Raw genomic sequence first — 21,087 nt, forward strand, 5'->3', positions numbered from 1 at the left:
GAGAATTGTTTTCTATCTTTTCACTTTCAGTCTATGGGCTTCTTTTTGCACTAGGTGTGTTTCTTGTATACAACATATTGTTGGATTTTGCTTCTTATTCCATTTTGCCAGTCTATTTCTCTTGATTGGTGAGTTGAGGCCATTGACATTGCTGGTTATAACTGATATGTACTGACTTATTATTGACATGTTATTGGCCTTTTGTTGACTCTTTTTACTTTTTCACCTTCTCCTTTTAATTTCTTGACTTGCCTATTTGATTTGCTCTGTTGGGCCTCATGGTGTTGTTGCCTTCATTGTCTTTTTCTAGGATCTTGTTTAGAATTGCTTGTAGTGCTGGTTTGGTATTCATGTAGTTTCTTAGGTGTTCTTTGTCATGGAAGTGTCTTATTTCCCCCTCCATTTTGAAAGAGAGTTTTGCTGGATACATCAGTCTAGGTTGGAGGTTGTTCTCTTTCAGTACTTGAAATATCTCATTCCAGGCTCTCCTTGCCCCAAGGGTTTGTGTTGAAAGTCTGCTGTGATTCTGATGGGCTTTCCTTTGTATGTGATTTGTTTCTTTTCTCTTACTGCTTGTAGTATTTTGTTCTTCTGTTGGGTTTCTGGGATCTTGATTATTATATGTCTAGGTGTAGATTTTTTTTTGATTGTAGCTAGTTGGGGTCCTATATGCCTCAGTTATCTGAATGTCAAATTCTTCCCCTCTGTTTGGGAAGTTTTCTGTCATTAATTCTGCAAACAGCTTTTTAAAGTCATTTGTATTTTCTCCTGCTACTTCATGTATTCCTATCAGTCTTATGTTATTCTTCTTTGCATCATTTAGGGGTTGTTGGATCGATTTCTCAAGATCTCTTACTGTTTTTAAGAGACCTCTGTTTTCACGGTCACTGACTGCAATCTTATCTTCTATATCTGAGAGCCTATCTTCACATTCTTTTATTCTGTTGCGTACACTTTCAATAGAGTGTTTAATGTCCTGGATATCTGTTTGAATCTGTTTAATGGATTCCATTTCTTTCCTATGTTTTTATTTTATTTTTTTCCATGTGTGCAGGGATAACACATCAAACTAAATATGTAAGGTCATATCTATGTAGGTTTGATTACAGAAACTAATAAAGTATTCTCTAAATAATGAAAAAAGAATAAGATAAGACTATAAGAGTGAGAAGCAATTTAAATATGTTCAGGGACCATTTTCATCTCCAGAATTAAGGATTATTTTGACGTTACATCATTGCCTTTTCTCTTTTACTTTCCTTTTTAGTTTTATTTTAGGATTCCCTATTTTTAATGTTCATACAGAGATTTCTTTAACTGAAATACTGAATAGTGTCTTTGGTGTGAAAAACTATAATAGTACACAGGATCCTAATGATATAATTAATAATGTGAAATAGGAAGTAAAGGGCTAAAGGTGTAAGGATAGTGGGAAGGGTGGGGGAAAGGTAATAAGGGAGAGGAAAAAAATATGAGAAACTGAAAAAATGGAAATAAAGTGTTTGTAAATGGGGAGGGGAGGGGGTAAAGGGAGGGCAGGGACAAGGGGAAAAATGAGAATCAAGACCTATTATGTAAAGGTACAGAATCCCAATGATGAATGTAATTGTATTGTATACCTAGATTGTACCAATAACCTCAATAAAAAGAAAAAAAAAGTACATTTGAAATTTCAACACAATGTAGACAATCACAATTTTGTAAATTTTAAGTAAACAGGCATCCAGATATACAGAATGGCATTAAAGAGATTGTATGATTTTAAAATTGAAAAGAAAGATTACTCAGAAATGAGGTGGTCAGTGGTGGCAGCATGAAGATCAAATAGTTGTTTAATGAAGAGCAATTGGCAGAGGTTTCAGATGGAAGGAATTTGTTGGAAGCGATGTAACATAAGGTACATTCAGGAAAGTTTAAATTCAGTAGTTGGGATGTGCATAATGATACCACTGGAAATGTAGGTTACAGATCATTGTTTAGTTCCACTATTACATTTCTATGTTATCTCATAATATATGAGATAGATGTTTTAAATAGACTTTAAAGAGTCTAGAATCTTAAGAGTAAGCATTTTCTACTTTTCTACTTATGTTCCTTGGTGGTTTAAGGAAGGGAAGTAGATATTCTGTAGGTCTTGTTTTGAAGTACATGTCCCTTGAACTTTTCAAAAATAATCACCCACTAATGCCCAGTAGGACTAGCTACAGCTTGCAATAGCTAGTTGAATCAGCCATTGCTTGGGTAAGAAGGACTAGGAGGGAAACATTTCAGAAGTTTCAGTAGGAAGTTTGCCAATAACGTTAACTTCAAAGGTATCATGAAGTAGTTTGTTACAAAATATCAATTGAAATCCTGTGCAGTTATGTCGAGGAAGCATTCCAATGACTCTTCCCTATAACATACTGGTTGTTTTTCCTTGGATGTTTCCCTGGCCTTTACCTATTTTTCTCCTGGGAATTCCTCAGTATTCTGACAATATCGAGGCACTCTGTTACCTCTGCTCATTTCACTTTATTCTTTTCTTTAAGTTTTTCATTAATGGTAACTGTGCAAAGATTAATGATGTTTAATAAATTCTTGGTGAAAGAATGAATGAACTGGGGCTGGAGATATAGCTCAGTGGACCTGTGCCTGCCGGGCAAGTGCAAGGTCCTGAGTTCTATACCTGGTACAATGTAGAGTCATGTGAGACCTCACATTTAACTATCTAGCATACTTAAAATGTCAAAACATTACCACTTTCAGGGTTTAGAATAGAAATGGCACTCTAGAGTCTTGCCATAAATGTCATACATAATTCATTCATGTACTTATCCCAAGCGCAACACTGCTTTGAAGAATTAATGCCAAGAAGTAAGTAGGCACTTGAAGGTAAAGTCCATGGTATTTAATTACTACAAGAGCAGCCCAGTAATGCCTAAGCCTCATTGCCATTCTTTTTTGCTGCCACAGATATATTAATTAGATTTCTGAGAGTTGACTTTGGGGGCAAAAAGGCTTCAACATTTGGGAAAGATCAAATTGATATCATATTCACATTACAACTAGAAGACAGATATAAATTTCATAGTTTGTCTCTTTTTCTTTTTGTAAATAAAATGTATGGGTGGTTTATCTTGTTTTGTTGCTGCCTTTGACTTTGTACTTTAAAATCAGGAAATATTTTTGAAAATATATTGAAAGACTTCAATGGGAAATAATAAAAACTTGAGAATTAAAAACTAGAAAACTTGAAAGAAAAAAATGTAATCAAATACAGCAACAAAAATCAGTCAACATTTTAAATAATCCTCATTTTGTGAATTCAAGCATATTCCCAGAAGACACTGCACCCCATATAAAGTTTGTGAAAAGGAATAGTCATTTAACTAACGGTTGAGTTTTAATTCATTAAAATACATCTTAAAGTTGATTACTTCATTGTTTCTTTTTTGGGGGCATTCGGTTTTTTGAGTCAGGGTCTCATTATGTATTTGAGACTGACCTGAAACTCACTATGTGGCCTTGAACTTACAGTGATCCTCCTACCTCAGCCTCCTAATTGCTGGGATTATAGGTGTGCACCACCATGCCCCGCAATTTCATTAAATGCTCATTTTAAAAGCTACCCTATCGTTATTTTAGGAATTTATCAGCAAATCAATGATGTAATGTAAATGACTCAAATTAAATTTAATGGTCTCCCTATCACAGCTAGGAAGATAGACTTGCTATCAGTAAAGGATTGTGGTTCTAACAATCAGCTGTTATTAATGAACTTATAATTAATTACCTTATTGGGATCAACTTCTTCCCATGGATCATTTTCAAAAGATTATGTTACTCACCTCAGGAGAAAGAATCAGAAAGTAAATTAAAAATCCTAATATCATTAACCAAAAGATGGTCAGCCATGTTGATCTTTCTTTGTACTAGCATTGTATGTGAGAATCATTGCAGCTCATAAAAAATATCAGTGGGAAAACATGCTGGCCTGAATAAGAAGCACAAAATGAACTGGTTTTTTTCCTCCTAAATCAAGTAATAAGATCTGTGCTTGATACTGTTGATTGTCAATGGGGTTGGATGAAGATACTCGTTAGAGAGGTGACTGGATTGGGAAGGCACTAACCTCATCAAAGGTAACCCACTGACAAGTTCTCAGCTGATTAGGCTACTGGACAAGAGACCTAGTTGGAAGAAGTGGGTCTCGGGTGTGACCTCAGAAACTATATCTGGTTCTTGACCCCTTCCCCTCTGGCTCTTCCCCTGCTATCATTCCCAGGATGCAAGAGTTAGACAGCTTTCCTAAACTACACCCTTCTTCTTGTTTCTTCCTTGGAACCAGCCCATCATGATGGAAACCTATGAAGTCACAAGCCAAAATAAACCTCTCTTGCTTTAAATTATCTGTACCATCATTTTTGATGCAGTGATGAAATGTTGATTAGTACAAGATCCTAGTATAGTCCAGAGCTTCTGTATACAGTTGCTGTAGTTAATCTAGTGGAGACACAACCAGAAACTCTGAATATGGTCAAACCCAGGTCCCACAATTCAGAGAGAGAGAAAGAGAGAGACAGAGAGAGAAAAAAATTTGCTCTGAAGGTCATTTTGTGACACCCAAAGGAATGTTTCTGATTAGTTGTCATTTAAAATGGTGAAATAAATGAGGACAGTTATATGGAATCCATAGCTTAGAATCACTACTAAAAAAAGTAAACCTGTAATTGGTCATTATTTGACAACATTCTAATAATTTCTAAAGAATTATTCTTGCCTTCTGTTTTCTGAAACTGATGGTTCAGGTAAATAAACCCATCAGGATTTCACTTCCTTAAATTAAGATTGGCAGAGGCTGTGGAAGCTTTTGCAAAACTGCGTCTTCCATCCTGAGAGTCCTTACAGGCGTTTAGCAGGAACTATTAAATTGTTCCTGTGAGGTTATTGTGACATTAAGTGGATGTTTTTCCCAGAAAAATTCAGATGCAAAAATGTGAAGTGATGTTCCCAAATCAACAAAAGCCACTTTACCTCTCTTTGTATCATATCTCACATGCACACAGGTACACCCACGCACATGCACCTGGCACCCCCACGTCTAGATTTTGCTTAAATATCCCAGGGGTAGAACAGATAATCAGGGAGGTTTCTCTATGGTGCCTCCATATGACAGCCCAGCCACAAACACATTTGATTCACTTCCATCCTCCTCCCAAATTATCCTTTAGTTGTTCTTTGCTGGGAAAGGGAAAACATAATCTATTTCAGCCTTTAATGTGGCAGATTTTGAATGTTTGATAAATGTAATTTTCTTACTTTGCTTCTATAAAGCATGAGTCTCAAGTAGTTTGTGATTGAAGCAAAAATCCATATGAATATTTCTGTGCTTATAAAAATTAAGAATTCTGTTTTTGATGCAATTACAATGACTAATAGAAATAAAAAGCTTTTAAAAAGCCTTTAAGTAACCACTTCTTCTGTTGCTAGATTTGCTGCCAAATACAATTGAACTCTCTTACTCTTAATACAATATTCCAATTTATTCCTGAGTTAAGATTTATTTGTACTGCTGAATAGCCCCAGTCTCATAATGTCAAATATACTATGTCTATCTTCATTATTAGATATACAATAGCACTGGCTTTAAAAATAATTTCTAGGCCAATATCTTCAAGTAAAAATTAATATTTATTACAGAATATGAAAATTTAGAAATTATGCTTTGTATTTAAAATATAACAATGTATGTATCAAATAATAAATAATGAAAAATAACATGCATCAAATTTTGCATTTGCTAACAAATGTAGCCAAGTTAATTGTGGAAAAGGCAGGTTAATTAAAAGCAATGAGAATTTCATCATGTTGCAATTATGGGAATTACATAGTTCCTTTAAAATAAAATGGAAGTAAAAATAAATACAAAAGTGCAACCAACAAGTCAAAAAATGACAGTAAAATCACCCAGGTCTTACATACAGACTAAAAAAGCTGTTTTGTAATTATTTTATTTTTATCTTAAATTTTTTTGGTACTGGGGATTGAACTCTCTGGTCCTTGCGTTTGTGAGGCAGGTGGCAGCACCACTGAGCTAAATCCCCAGCCATGTTTTGTAATTATTTTAAATGGAGACACTACTCTCCTGTTTAAAATAAAAATATTTTTCAAACAAGTAACACACTGAGTTAAATTCACACTGTTTTGAAATTATAGAAGACTGCTCCTTCTACCTGCTCGGGCCCATTTGGTGGATCTGCACATCCCCTGCCTGCTCTGCCACCAGCCCCAGCAAGGAAGGGCTCCCTGAGATATCTCCTTCAGCCTGCTCAGGCACATTTGGTGGATCCATGCCATCCTCTGCCAGCTCTGCCACCAGCCCCAGCTAGTAAGGTAGCACCTGTGAAACACCCCACAACACCCCCATGACACTCCTGCCCTGCTCTCAGACCTCCTAATTGGGCCAGTCGTTGGACCCACACTGCAGAGGCATAGGAGGTCATAAAGGATATTTTTCTGAGCTCCCAACTTTGAACATCTTTAAAGAAAGGGCAGGGGAAACCTGTAATAGAACTGTGTGGAGTTCCACCCTACAGGAGGTTGGGGAAATCAATTTAGGCCTTGTGGCCTGAGGTCAGACTGAGTCGAGGATCTGCCATTGGATAGCTGAGATTAAGGGACTTAGTTCTGCACATGGCTGTGCACATGGCATATTATGACAGCAGAGACATAGTCTGAAAGAGGCCCTTCAAACTCTTTTTATTTCTTTCTTTTCCTCATTCGACCCTGCAATTTCTTTCTTTTTTCTGTCCTCTTTCTCCAACTCAGTCCCTTGTTCCACCATATTATCCCTCATCTCCTTTTCTATTCCTGCTCCTACCCTAACTTATACTTCTTCTTTTATCATTTTTTTCTTTTTTCTTTATGTTCTTTTCTTCTGTCATTTTACCTCACAAATGGGTCAGTAGTTTCAAGGGAAAGTGAGCCCCTGTTACTATTAAGGGGATATATTCTTGTCCTTATTCTTTCACTCTGTCTATCCCTTTTGAAGTCAATAGTTTCGTAAAGATTGTATGTTCATACTACATCCTCTGTCTTCACTTGAAACCCCCTCCAATACTTTCACTTATCTACTCCTCTTGTCCTAACTCTGTCTAAGCCCCCATCCTAAATGGTAAAGATGCTATATTGAAAAGTGTATCCACTGCAAACATATTTTGGGGTGCTTCTTGATTTTAACTTAATTCACATGGTTTAAAGGTGATAGATTAATGACTACCACAAGTGGTCAAATTGCAAGTTGTGCTTGATCCTATTGTGCTGCTGAATGTATCAAATGGGATAAAGGATTGTGATTGATTTAATGAGATATTTTCTCCTATATTATGAAAATGAGAATGTCTATGAGGCATTAGAGACTCAAAAGCTAAAGCGCAACTATATCAGAAAGATTTAAGTAATAACCCAGAAATTAAAACAAGGACAATCCAACAACAAAAATAAAAATGAGAAAACACTTAAGTAAGACACAAAGACAGACTTCCAGTTCACCAATGGCAAACAGTCTGTGGATGAAAAGTCTGATAGTGAACCAGGAGGACACCCTGAATCCATACCACAGGAAGTAACAAAACAGATCAATCAGGCTCTAGAAAAATTCAAAACAGAAATAATTTCCCAGATAACCATAGAGATGGTGAGCAAAATGGAAGTCATGATTCCAGACTTTAGTACAGAAACTGAGAAAAAAACAGATGAGCTCAGGACCATGATAGAAGCCATGAAAGCCCAGAATAAGAAAGAAATGGAAACAATGAATGCCCAACAGAGGAAAGAAATGGAATCCATAAAACAGATTCAAACAGATATCCAGGAGATTAAAAACTCTATTGAAAGTGTATGCAACAGAATAAAAGATTGTGAAGATAGAATTTCAGATATAGAAGATAGGATTGCAGTCAGTGACTGTGAAAAGAGAGGTCTCATGAGAAAGAGGGATCATGAGAAATTGATTCAACAACTTCTAGATGATGCAAAGAAGAATAACAAGACTGATAGGAACGCATGAAGTAGCAGGAGAAAATACAAATGACTTAAAAAAGCTGTTCACAGAATTAATGACAGAAAACTTCCCAAACAGAAGGGAAGAATTAGACATACAGATGAGTGAGGCATATACAACTCCAACTAGCCATGATAAAAAAAAATCTACACCTAGACATATAATAAGCAAAATCCCAGAAACCCAACAGAAGAACAAAATACTACAAGCAGTAAGAGAAAAGAAACAAATCACATGCAAAGGAAAGCTCATCAGAATCACAGCAGACTTTTCAACACAAACCCTCAGGTCAAGGAGAGCCTGGAATGAGGTATTTCAAGTCCTAAAAGAGAACAACCTCCAACCTAGACTGATGTATCCTGCAAAACTCTCTTTCAAAATGGATGGAGAAGTAAGATACTTCCATGACAAAGAGCACCTGAGAAACTTCATGAACACCAAACCAGCACTACAAGGAATTCTAAACAATATCCTAGAAAATGACAATGAAGGTCACAACACCATGAGGTCCAACAACCAAATCAAATAGGCAAAGCAAGAAACTAAAAGGAGTGTGGGGGGGGAGTAAAAAGAGTCAACAAAAGGACAGTAACATGACAATAATAAGTCAGAACATATCAGTTATAACCAGCAATGTCAATGGCCTCAACTCACCCATCAAGAGAAATAGACTGGCAAAATGGAATAAGAAGCAAAATCCAATAATATGTTGTATACAAGAAACACACCTAGTGCAAAAAGAAGCCCATAGCCTGAAAGTGAAAAGATAGAAAACAATTCTCCATGAGACAGGAACCCAGAAAAAAGTGGGGGTAGCAATCTTATTCACAGACAAAGTAAATTTAAAACCAAAACTCATTAAGGGAGACAAAGAAGGCCACTACATCCTTTAAAGGGAACAATTCAACAGGAAGAGATGATAATCATGAACATGTATGTACCAAATATTAATGCCCCCAATATATAAAACAAATATTAAGTAACATGAAAAACCGAATAAGCACTAATAAAATTTTAGTGGGGATTTTAAATACCCCATTATCACAAATAGATAGGTCATCTATGCAGAATATCAACAATGAAATACTAGAACTCAACCAAGCTTTGGAACACATGGACTTAATAGACGTGTATAGAGTATTCCACCCAACAAAATCAGAATATACATTCTTTGTGGCTGCACATGGGTCATTTTCCAAGATAGACCACATACTAGCTTATAGAACAGGTCTGAATAAATGCAAAAGAATCAAGTTATCCCCTGTATATTATCAGATCATAGTGTAATCAAGCTGGAGATCAATAGCACAAGAAACTGTAGGAACTTCACAAACACATGGATCCTGAACAACACTCTCCTGAACAATCAATGGATCACAGAGAAAATTAAAGAAGAAAACAGACAGTTTTTCAAATAAATGAAAATACCAATACAACATACAGGAATCTATGGGACACAATGAAAACAGTTCTACGTGGAAAACTCATAGCACTGAATGACCACACTAGGAAAACAGAGCAAGTTCAAATTAACAACCTAATGATGAATCTTAAACTCCTAGAAAAATAAGAGCAAGAAAAACCCAAAACTCGAACAAGAGAGGAAATTATAAAGATTAGAGCAGAAATCAATGCAATGGAAACTAAGAAAACAATACAAAATATAAATGAATCAAAGAGTTGGTTTTTTGAAAGAATAAATAAAATCAATAAACCCTTAGTTAACCTGATCAAAAAAAGGAAAGAAAAGGCTCAGATCCATGCAATTAAGAATGAAAAAGATGAAATCACAACAGATCCAACAGAAGTCAATACCTACTTTGAGAATCTGTATTCTAATAAAATGGAAAACACAGAAGAAATGGACAGATTTCTAGATACTTTTGAATTACCAAAGTTGAACGAAGATGATAAAAACATTTTAAACAGCCCAATTACAATTAGTGAAATTGAAAATGTAATTAAAAATTTACCAACAAAGAAAAGCCCAGGTCCTGATTGATTCATTACTGAATTTTACAAGACATTTAGAGAAGAACTACTACCATTACTCTTCAAACTTTTCAATGAAATTGAAAGGGAAGCAATACTTCCAAATTCATTTCTGGAAGCAAGTATCACTTTGATTTCCAAACCAGGGAAAGACCCAACTAAAAAGAGAACTACAGGCCAATCTCCTTAATGAATATAGATGCAAAAATCCTTAATAAGATACTAGCAAAGAGAATACAGAGGATCATCAAGAAGATCATATATCTTGAGCAAGTTGGATTTATTCCAGTGATGCAAGGATGGTTCAACATGCGTAAGTCAATAAATGTAATACACTATAAGAACAGAGTCTAGGACAAAAACCATATGATCCTCTAAATACATGCAGAAAAAGCATTTGACAAAATTCAACACCCATTCATGATTAAAAACCCTGCAAAAAAATTGGAATAGATGGTCTATATCTCAACTTAATAAAGGCTATCTATGAAAAACCAACAGCCAACATCATATTAAATGGCCAAAAACTGAAAACTTTCATGTTAAAATCAGCAACAAGACAAGGATGCCCACTATCACCACTCCTCTTTCATATAGTTCTGTAAACATTAGCCATAGCAATTAGACAAGAGAAAGAAATTAAAGCAATAAAGATAGGAAAGGAAGAAGTTAAACTGTCATTATCTGCTGACTATATGATACTTTACATTGAAGACCCAAAAAACTCCACCAAAAGACTTCTAGACTTAATTGACACTTTTAGCAGAGTAGCTGGATACAAGGTCAACACTAAAAAATCAATAGCCTTCTTGCATACAAATAAGAGACTCACTGAGTGAGAAATTAGGGAAATAATTCCTTTCACAATAGCTTCCAAAAAAAATGAAGTATCTAGGAATCAATCTAATGAAGGAAGAAAAAGACCTCTACACTGAAAACTACAGCACTCTGAAAAAAGAGATCAAAGAGGATATAAGAAAATGGAAAGATATCCCTGCTCCTTGGTAGGAAGAATCAACATAGCAAAAAAGGCCATACTCCCAAAAGTGCTGTACAAATTCAATGCAATGCTAATTGAAATTTCAACACTATATTTCACAGATCTAGAAAAAAGAATCCAAAAATTCATTTGGAACCAGAAGAGACCTAGAATAGCAAAAGCTATCCTAGGCAACAGACACATGGCAGTGGGTATAAGCATTCCTAATTTGAAACTATACTACAAAGCCACTGTGAGAAAAACAGCATAGTACTAGCAAAGAAACAGACCTGAGGATCAGTGGAACAAATTTGAAGACACAAAAACAACTCCAGATGTATTCAGCTACCTTATCATTGACAAAGGAGTTGACAGTCCCCACTGGAGGAAGGATGTCCTCTTTAATAAATGGTGTTGAAAAAACTGGATCTCAACCTGCCAAAGATTAAAACTAGACCCTTATCTTTCATCATGCACTAAATTAAAATCCAAGTGGATTAAAGATCTAAATATTAAAATAGAAACACTAAACTTGCTGGAAGATAAGTTAGGCAGAACTCTGGAAGATACTGGCATAGGAAAAGACTTTATGAACAAACCTTCAGTAGCACGGGAACTAGCGGAAAGAATCAACAACGGGGATCTCTGCTTATTGAAAAGCTTCTGCATTGCAAAAGAAACCATGAATAGTACTAAGAGACAACCTACAATGTGGGAAAATATTTTTACCAGCTGCTCCTCAGACAAAGGACTATTATCTCTAATCTGTAAAGAACTCAAAACAATCAGCCCCCCCAAATATAAAGACCCAATTCAAAAATGGGCATTTGAAATGAACAGACATTTCTCAGACAAAGAAGTAAAAACAGTAAGCAAATATATGAAAAAACGTTCCACATCATTGGTCATTTGAGAAATGTAGATGAAAACAACACTGAGATTTCACCTCACCCCACAAAGAACGGCTGCTATCAAAAAATCAAACAATAACAAATGTTGGCAAGGTTGTGGGAGAAAGGAACCCTTCTCCATTGTTGGTGGAAGTGCAGACTGGTGCAACCACTATGGAAATCAATATGGAGATACCTCAAAGAGCTGGGACTAGAGGTTCCATTTGACCCAGCCATTCCTCTGCTGGGTATCTTTCCAAAAGAACTAAAAGAATCATGTCACAGTGATGCATGCACACCCATGTTTATAGCAGCACAGTTTGTAATAGCTAAAACTTGGAAACAGACCATTTGCACATCAGTTGGAAACTGGATAAAGAAGATGTGTTTTTTCTATAAAATGCAATATTACTCAGCCATAAAGAATGAGAAATTAGATTCATTCATAGGAAAATGGATACATATTGAGGATATACTCCTAAGTGAAATAAATAAGTCAGATGTGTAGGTACTGAATAGTTTCTCTGGTGTGAATAAACTCTAATAGTACATAAGATCCTAATGAGATAACTGACATTGTGAAATGGGAAGAAAAGGGCTAAAGGTGTAGGGAAGGTGGGAAGTGTAGGGGAAGGGTAATAAGGGAAAAGAAAAAATGTGAGAAAATGAAAAGATGGAAATAAAGTGGTTGTAAATGGGGAGGGGAGGAGGGGTGAAGGGAGGGCAGGGACAAGGGGAAAAAATGAGAACCAAGACCTGTCATGTAGAGGTACAAGATCTCAGTAATGAATGTAACTGTACTGTATCCCTAAAATGTACCAAGAAACTCAATTAAAAAGGAAAAAAAAAAGAAATTATAAAAGACTGACGATTGACGCTTTCTTGAGAACAGGTTTTAATAGGGCTGTGACGATGGGGATCTGAAGGAAGAAGAAAGAGAAAGGGCAAGGGATTGACCTGGCATATACACTGATCTCCTTCACAAAGTTCCCTACACATCAGTGTAGAATTCCAAGTGCCTCCTGCCATCTATCACGTCAACTTTAACATACTTTCTCAAATAGGCCCAACCTCTGCTCACATTGAGATGTGTTATCTTTTAAATGTCTAATCTCCCACCTTTTTAAAGCAATTTTTCTGGTACTATTGTTACATAACATAGGAAGATATTTTTAAAAACTAATTCTGGTTTATAAAGACATCAGGAACCAAAGCTGCCTGTACTAATTTTTTATACTCTTTTTTTATTAAAAATATAACAGAGATGTATTGAGTCATTTAATGCTCTGTTTTAATACTGACAAACCTCTAAAATAACCCAGTAAGAAGCTATTAAAACTATCAAATATTGACAGCCTCTGCTCTTAATCCTATTCTAACCATGTGTTTCTTTGGGCTTTTTGAAGAAACCAAAGCGATGTGTCATTAAAAAAGCCTTGCACATTAATAAAATACATGTTTTGATGATGAGCTGAAGAAAGTTAGGGAATTTCTGCAAATTGAGCAATACTGCAGTACCATTCCCCCAAGGTACGCAGTGATTTCAATTCTTCAACGCGTCAATTCTGTGCCTTGTTATGGAATCGGAGCAAACGGGGCAGCGTCCAAGGGGAACAGAAGTTGCACACACCTTCAGTTTGAATTATAACATATTTAAGTTTAGTCTCTCAAATTTGTCAACCCCTTTCACAAAAGACAGATTTGAAACTTTGATTAACGTATCTTAAGTGTGCTATAGAAAGCTAACATACTACCTGCATAGCTGGCCTGGTGTTGCACACTGGTAATCCCAGCACTTGGAAGGCTGAAGCATGAGGATCCTAAACTCAAGTGTAGCCCGGGCCACACAGTAATTTCAAGGCTGGCCTGGACTACCTAACAAAACCTTTATATAGAGTCTCTGTAAAACACTACTATTTTTTCCCAGCTCAGATCTTTCCTGTACGGTATTTAGTATGTAGTATAGGAAGCAAGTCCTATCTATTTTGGAATCCTATATTCTCAACTAGCTAAAACCATAGCAGGGGCTTCCTTGAAATTTTCCTTCCAATTCTCCCTAATTTTTTTTTATGAAAAGCCTCATGGAGATGCTTCTGCTAAACCTTTCTTCAGATTTACAGAACTCATTTGGCCTTAACTGGCTACAAGAGGCCAAAATCCATTGTAATGTTTAGAGGAAGACACATGCCCACCAAGGTGTTTAGAAAGACCCTGACTCCTCTGCTCCACATCAAAACCCTTTCAACCTGGAGCTCGAAAATATACAGCTTTTTGTTTCTTTTTGGGGACACTGGGGTGCATATTAATTATACTGAGTATTGGGTTTTGTTGTGACATATTCATATATGCATATCACATACTTTGAGGTGCCAGTCCTTCCATCTTCTTCAGGGCCAGCCCAGAATAAAGCTGCCAAACCTGACTCCTTTCCACACTTATTCTTCTCGTGAATATTAACACTTGAGCGGGTGTGTGTGTTGGGGGCTGTGTGAAGGGGCAGGACATTGGATTCTGGTTTAAAAGGTGCTCTCTCTAGGGTCATCAATGGCCTTTATAATACCAATGATCCTTCTCCCATCATTGGTTTTTCAATTCCCTGGTCATTATTCTCCTGAATATTTCTTCTGTATTTGTCAACTTGAAGTCTCATTTTCTTAGCCATTCTGTCTCTACACAGCTTCAAGAGGAAGCATACTAATCCTTGCCTTTCTCTGACTTTCCAGTCTCCTTCCTTCTCTAATTGACTTTAACTCTAGGCATGGCCAAAGGCTGACTTCTTAATTCACTCTTCTACCTCTTTTGTCCTCAAAAAAATTGAATGACTGGTCCGAAAGAGAACTTTCTTTCCAGTGAGTAAGGTCCATTTCAGTTGCCAGAAAGTATATGAAAAAATATTTGACATCTTTATTCATCAGGGAAATGGAAAGCAAAACTGCTATGAGATGTTATCTCATCTTATTCACAATATCTATCATCAAGAATCCAAAAGAAAAAAAAATGCTGGAGAGAATGACTTGGTAGTGAGAGGAATCTGTTTACACTGTGACAGAATGTAAATCAGTGCAGCTACTATCAAAATTAGGATAGAGGTTCCTCAAGAAAATAAAAATAGAGCTGCCATTGGATCCAGCTATACCATACATTAGTATATTCCTGAAAGAATTAAAGCCAGCATATAATACCCTGCATATCTATGCTTATAGCAGTGATATTGGTAAACCTATGCTTATAGCAGTGCATTTCATAATAACTAAGCAAGGAGAACAACCTAGGAGCCTAACAGACCAATAAAGAAAATGTGGTATACATACATCATTCATCCACAAGGATGAATGAAATAATGCCATTTGCAGGAAATGGAACCAGAGATCATGTAAAGTGAAATAAGCCAGACACAGAAAGTCCAATTTTATATTTTTCTTACCTATGGCATCTAAAAAAATTAAAATAACAAAGAGCAATGGCATGAAAGTGTAAGGGGGAAAGATAGAGAAGAAGAAGAAGGGGAAGGATGATAAGAGAAAGGAAATAGTCAAAGTATGTTATATGCATGCACAAATATGCCAAAATGAAACGCACAATTCTGTATAACTGATATGCATTTATTTTAAAAATCTTCATGTTGGTGTGGTGATCGGTATATTTGAGCATCATGCCTTGTGATAGATTTTCACTTCAAAATATGGCCATTCCTGAAACCTCTTCTTTGCCTTCTGCCTGGAATACGTTTGCTCAGGGCACAAGCTCCCTCACTCACCTTCTTCAAATATTTGCCCAAATCTCACCTTGCTGGTGCAGCTTCTTCCTTCTGCCCTTTTCATATGGTAATCTGTGTCTCACTGCCCCAGTGTTTCCTTTCTTTGCTCAAGTTTGTATTCCTCTATACTTCTAAATTGTAACATGTTAGACTCATTTTAATTATGCTCATTAGTTATTATTCTTTTTGTTTACTGAAATGCACGGCATGAAACTAACAGAAATTTCTTCCTCACAGTTCTGGAGGTCCCTAATCTGAAATCAGGTGCCAACATACTGGGTTCTGATAAGGGTCCTCTTCTATGGTGCAGACTACCAATCTCTCCTTGTATGTTCAGAGAGGCACAGAGTTAGCCAGCCCCTTAGCCTCTTCTTACAAGTCTGCTTGGGTCCTGGGTTTGATTCCTGGTGCTGAAAACAACAAACAAACAAAACAAGTCTGCTAGCTAATCCTGATATCTTCCAAAGGTCTCAACTTCTAATACTATCTACCTCTTTGGCAATTCAGATTCCAACATAGGACTTCTAGAGAAGACAGTCATTCCATAGCGTCCTGGTAGAATATGTTCTCTATTTTGTGGTGGTCACAATGGCATAGAACATTGACTGGCACTTGGTAGGTGATCCGTGACTATTAACCTGAGTTTAAAAACCTATTATCTACCACTCCCCTCCCCCCAGCCTTCCCTAGGCTGCCAACAGCCTAGTCCAGGTTTCTACTCATGGTAATTAGCTAATTAGCATGCTAATTGCATTTCTTCCTTTCTGTCTTTCTAATTCATCTCTTTTACTGTTGGCTGATTTTCTTCTTCAAAACCTAAATTTATCTTATTATCCTTCTTAGCAGCCTTCACTGCAAGGATAAGTCAAAACTCCTTATTCTGGAATTTAAGGCTCTGCTCAGTATGACTATTAGAATTAGCTTTATCTATCCGCTTGGTCAATTCTTAAATCTTATTTTTTTCATTTAAGAAATATATATAATATAATATATAATCTTTGTATTATAATTTACAGTCAATTTAGGCAACGTGAACTGAAAGAACAAAAAAATTACACAACAATAGTTGTACTCAAAAGGAAACTGAAACTAAATAAGAAAAGCACTTGGCCCATTTACTCTGGAATAAGTGTTCCCATTCCTGAAATGCCTCTCACCTCCACTTTCCTGCTCTGGGAGAGCAATTCATATCTATAATCAGAGGTTCAATTTACTCTGTGATCGATTCTGTGTATTTTAAAAGATGATAATTTCTTTTAATGATTACAAATAAGAAAAGTTTTGTTCTTCTATAAATATTTCAATATGTTTTCTTTACCATATCCTTTTTGTTTATAAGAAACACTCCTTTGGGCCAGGTGTGGTGGACACCGCCCCCACACACTGATCTGTACATTATGCATGCTACCCGCTTTGTTTTTTTTGGTACTGGGAATTGAACTTGGGACCTTGCATTTGTGAAGCAGGTGGCAGAACCACTTAGCTAAATCCCTGGCCCCTATACATGCTATCCTACCCAAACATTCTGACTGGCAATTCCTGGGAGGCACCTTTGCACCAAACAAAACCTGGGCCCAATTTGGAGGAAAAGCGTGGGGAGGGAGCTGAGTCTTTATAGAAGAAGATTAGGGTCCTGGACAGGAAAGAAGGCTGGGATCCCCAAGTCAACACTCTTCCTCATCTCGGAGTGTTTCACGATTTCACTTTCATACCACTTCTAGTCTTCACTTGAAGGTGGTTTAGATCAAAATTCAAAATTTAAATAATGAATATGTACAAATTGGATACATATTGTTTTGTGCCATCATAAAGAGCAAAACTTATAAATTAAACCATTTTAAGTAAAAGATCAAAAGTACAAAAGCTAGAGATGCTTAATTTGATGTGGTTTATATATAACACTGTTCTTCATGTCAAAAAGATAGCACTGAATAGCATCAAACATGGATTATTTTAATATCAAAATCTATAGCATATGCATATTTCATACAAAATAACTTTGATATACTCTACATATTTTCATTTCATGATGTATTATTGGAAGGGTTTTTTTATTATTGTGAGAGAGTTATAGGCACACACACATACACACACAGAACTATAACATATGTATTTCAAAAATTACAACAAACTACGGGCTTTGCTAGAAAAGAGTTCAAATTTTCATCAATAGTATTAGGAAGAAATACTCAAGAAGACCACAACCCAGAGTCCTCTGAGCAGTCACAATCTCTTTGTAATATAGTAATTTTTTCATTAATTATACTGAAACGTAAGGCTGAGGAGGGGATGTGGCTCTGTGGTAGGTGCACAAGGCCATGGGCCCAATGCTCAGCACTGTGAAAATACACAAACTAATAAAGCAAAAGTTACTGAAAATCCCCTATACATCCATGGTAGGGATTCTTATTCATTGCTAGTGGGAATGCAAAATGGAACAGTACTTTTGAAATACACTTTAACAGTTTCTTACAAAACTCTTATTGTTTGATCCAGGAATCATGCTCTTTGGTCTACATCCCAGTGAATCAAAAACAGGCAAATTTTTTAGTGGCTTCAAGAGAAATTCTCAAGTGGGGTAAACCAAACACTTCAGTAAATGAACAAATTGTGGTATATCCACTGTTAGGGCTTGTATTTAGATGTCCCCCCAAGCCTCACGAGCTCATAGGTGGGGCTTTTCAGAGGTGACTGGATTTAGGCTGTGTGTTACTGAGTGACATGGGGTGTGTGGTACTGGAGTAGTCTACCAATTGGTTTAGCATAGTTCTGGGTGTGGATAACGGGAAGGTCTACCCTGGATGTAGTGTAGCTTGGATGACATATAAAGGGAGGCTTGGTGCTGCTGCTTTGCTGCCTCCTGCCTGCAGGCCATGCACTGTTTCTTCTCTGTGGTGCCTCTCTGCCATGCTGCTCTGCCTTGGAGGCAGCTGACTATGGACTGAAACCTCTACAAACTGTGAGCCACAATAAACCTTTCCTCCTTTAAATTTAGGTATTCAGTATTTTGTCTCAGCAAGAAGAGTAATTAAGACAATCATATAGTAGAATAGTATTCAGTGATGAAATTAAACAAACTATCAAGCCACAAAAGATATGTATGAACCTTAAAAGTATATTTGCTCAATGAAAGAAGCCAATTTGAAAAGACTATGTATGGTACGACTCCAGCTTTACTACATTCCTAAAAGGAGGTAAAAGAATTTCAGAGATTGCTAGGATTTCAGCTGGGTTGGGGGTGAATAAAGGAACATAGAGAATTTTTAGAACAGAATAAATATTCCATATGGTACAGTAATAATGAAACTATCATTATGTATTTGTTAAAACTAATAGACACGAAATAAGCAGTGAACACTTGTACAAGCCTGAAAGTTAGTCGACAACAATGTATTACTAGGGGGGTCACCCATTATAACAAGTGTACCACACTAAAACACAATGTTAATAACTGAAACTGTAGGTTGGGCCCGAGGGGTACCTGGAAATTTTCTGTACTTTTGAATTAATTTTTTGTAAACCTAAAACTACTCTAAGATTTAATTTTAAAAACTTAATCTCCCCCTCCCCGCCCCCCCCCGTCTCTCATAAGGCAAAAGCAAAAACTAAGACACATAAACTACAAGATCAAACCAAGCCCATATAAGACATTGCCAGGGCCCGCGGTCCGGTGAGTTAATTCTGGGGGAGTTTGAGGCCCATGCTGACTTTGCCCCGTGGGCTCGTTGGTATGCAGGAGATTCTTCCTCCCTGTAGCAGAAGGAAGACCCATAAAAACCCTGATGTCACCGGACACCACAACATCGGCTGAGGACCTGATGCTTCGGAACAATGCACTGGAGGTTCAAGTCTCATTTTAGGGGAAGATTCAGGTTCCCTATTAATTTATAGTCAGTCTTTACAAGAACACTTCGTCCATCTTTTCCTACCCCAGGGCACCCACCATCGCTGCTCCCTGGGTCACTGACCACCTCCTCTGATGTGTCTCAATAAATAGTGGCAGACTTGGGTAGACTTTTGTCTTTGCCCAACCGAGGCTCTGACTTCCAGCCCCCAGTGTATCTGGCAAATTGTCTTTGTTTTTTATCCCTCACTCTACCCCTCAAGCAAGCAGTTGTGGGATTTGACCAGTCCTCAGTAAAACAAAATTCTGATAAAATGGTAAAACAACTTCTAGAATAATGAACTGTGACTGGAGAGTAAGACTTTCTGTCAGTCTTACTTAGTGACACCATGGGCATTCCAGTTGTTCCCTCTTATTTCTGAGGTGCCTTAGGTGTTGCATCTGTGATGATCCAGATGTATAGAGGAAACGTCAGAGTTCTGCAGGCCCCATCACTCTGAAACCTACCATGGTTCAGTGTTCAGTCAGGTTTTGAGTCAGGTCTCAAATCATTAAATCCTTAATCATTTCCTGAATGGCTACACCTTAACAGAATCAGAGCTATGCAGAGTACACCAGAGATCTCAATGTAAACAACTATCTTAGATTGTGGGGCATCTCATGATCCCTGGGAAGACTTTGCCTTGGGTAAGCTTTTCCATAGCTCTGAGAGACAAGAGGTACTTCCCAAGCTGAGATGTACCCCAGGGGCCTCTAGAGGAGGGCTTCTTTATCACCATGTGGATGAGCGGAGAAAAGCAAAAGGTTCTAAGTTCAAGTTAGTTGACAGGAGGGATTGGTGGTATTGGACAATCTTTGATAACTAAATTCATGTGAAAATTTTGGATCCAAATAGCCCATTTTTTCTAAAACCTCCTCTAAATCCACACTTCAATTATAGAGATGTACAAAACGCAGCACACCCTGTGAAGATTTCAGAAAGCAAAGCACCCATTGCTCCCCAGCAGAACTCCCCCCGACTATGTGTGGCTAGATTGGTGCTGTGCAATAGCCTGGCTTCTCTGTCTCATCTGACTTCAAATGTAAGGATAATATATGCTGAGCAATTATTTTTTAACATACTTCACATGGGAGATACAAATCATAAAATGCTACAAGGCCATAAGAAATTCAAGGTACGCTTAGTATTTCTGATAATATTGTCTATTTGTATATTACAGTTTCACACCAAAGACAGGATTCAGTTGTTACCTTGTGATGAGAACTTCTGCTGTCCTATCAGGGTAAAGTACTGAATCCTTTCACTCTTCGAATGAGTAATTCTTGAAGTGTCTCCAGTAGATCTAAGGGAAAAGAAAAATATATAAAAGAACATTAGAAAGCTTCAGTCAATGTAAGCATTTTTGTAAGTTGTTCAAATTATCCTTTTGCTATGATAAAAAATTTCCACATATCTTGCAACGAACTGTCTCATACAAAATAATTAACATTTGGAGAAGACATAAATTTCAAGATACTTTTCTTTCTTATACCATTATAATGTCCCCCTTATTCACTTATAAATGAATGTCTTTTCCTGTTAAA

The 21,087-nt window shown here is 36.8% G+C and overlaps 1 protein-coding gene across 8 annotated transcripts in view; it reads right to left on the reverse strand.

Annotated features, from left to right (window-relative positions):
• Positions 1-20,841, reverse strand: part of B3galt1 (beta-1,3-galactosyltransferase 1) — a 336,740-nt gene extending 315,899 nt beyond the window's left edge. For all 8 annotated transcript variants that reach the window (XR_776890.2, XM_010606912.2, XM_033756368.1 and 5 more), the window contains exon 1: positions 20,755-20,841. The gene's annotated coding sequence lies outside the window, so the exon portion shown is untranslated. The remainder of the gene's footprint in view (positions 1-20,754) is intronic.
• Between the last annotated feature and the right edge of the window lie 246 nt (positions 20,842-21,087).

This window comes from Fukomys damarensis, unplaced genomic scaffold, assembly GCF_012274545.1.
Source record: "Fukomys damarensis isolate Sample0158 unplaced genomic scaffold, DMR_v1.0_HiC HiC_scaffold_26, whole genome shotgun sequence".
In the NCBI taxonomy this organism is placed as follows: Eukaryota; Metazoa; Chordata; class Mammalia; order Rodentia; family Bathyergidae; genus Fukomys; species Fukomys damarensis.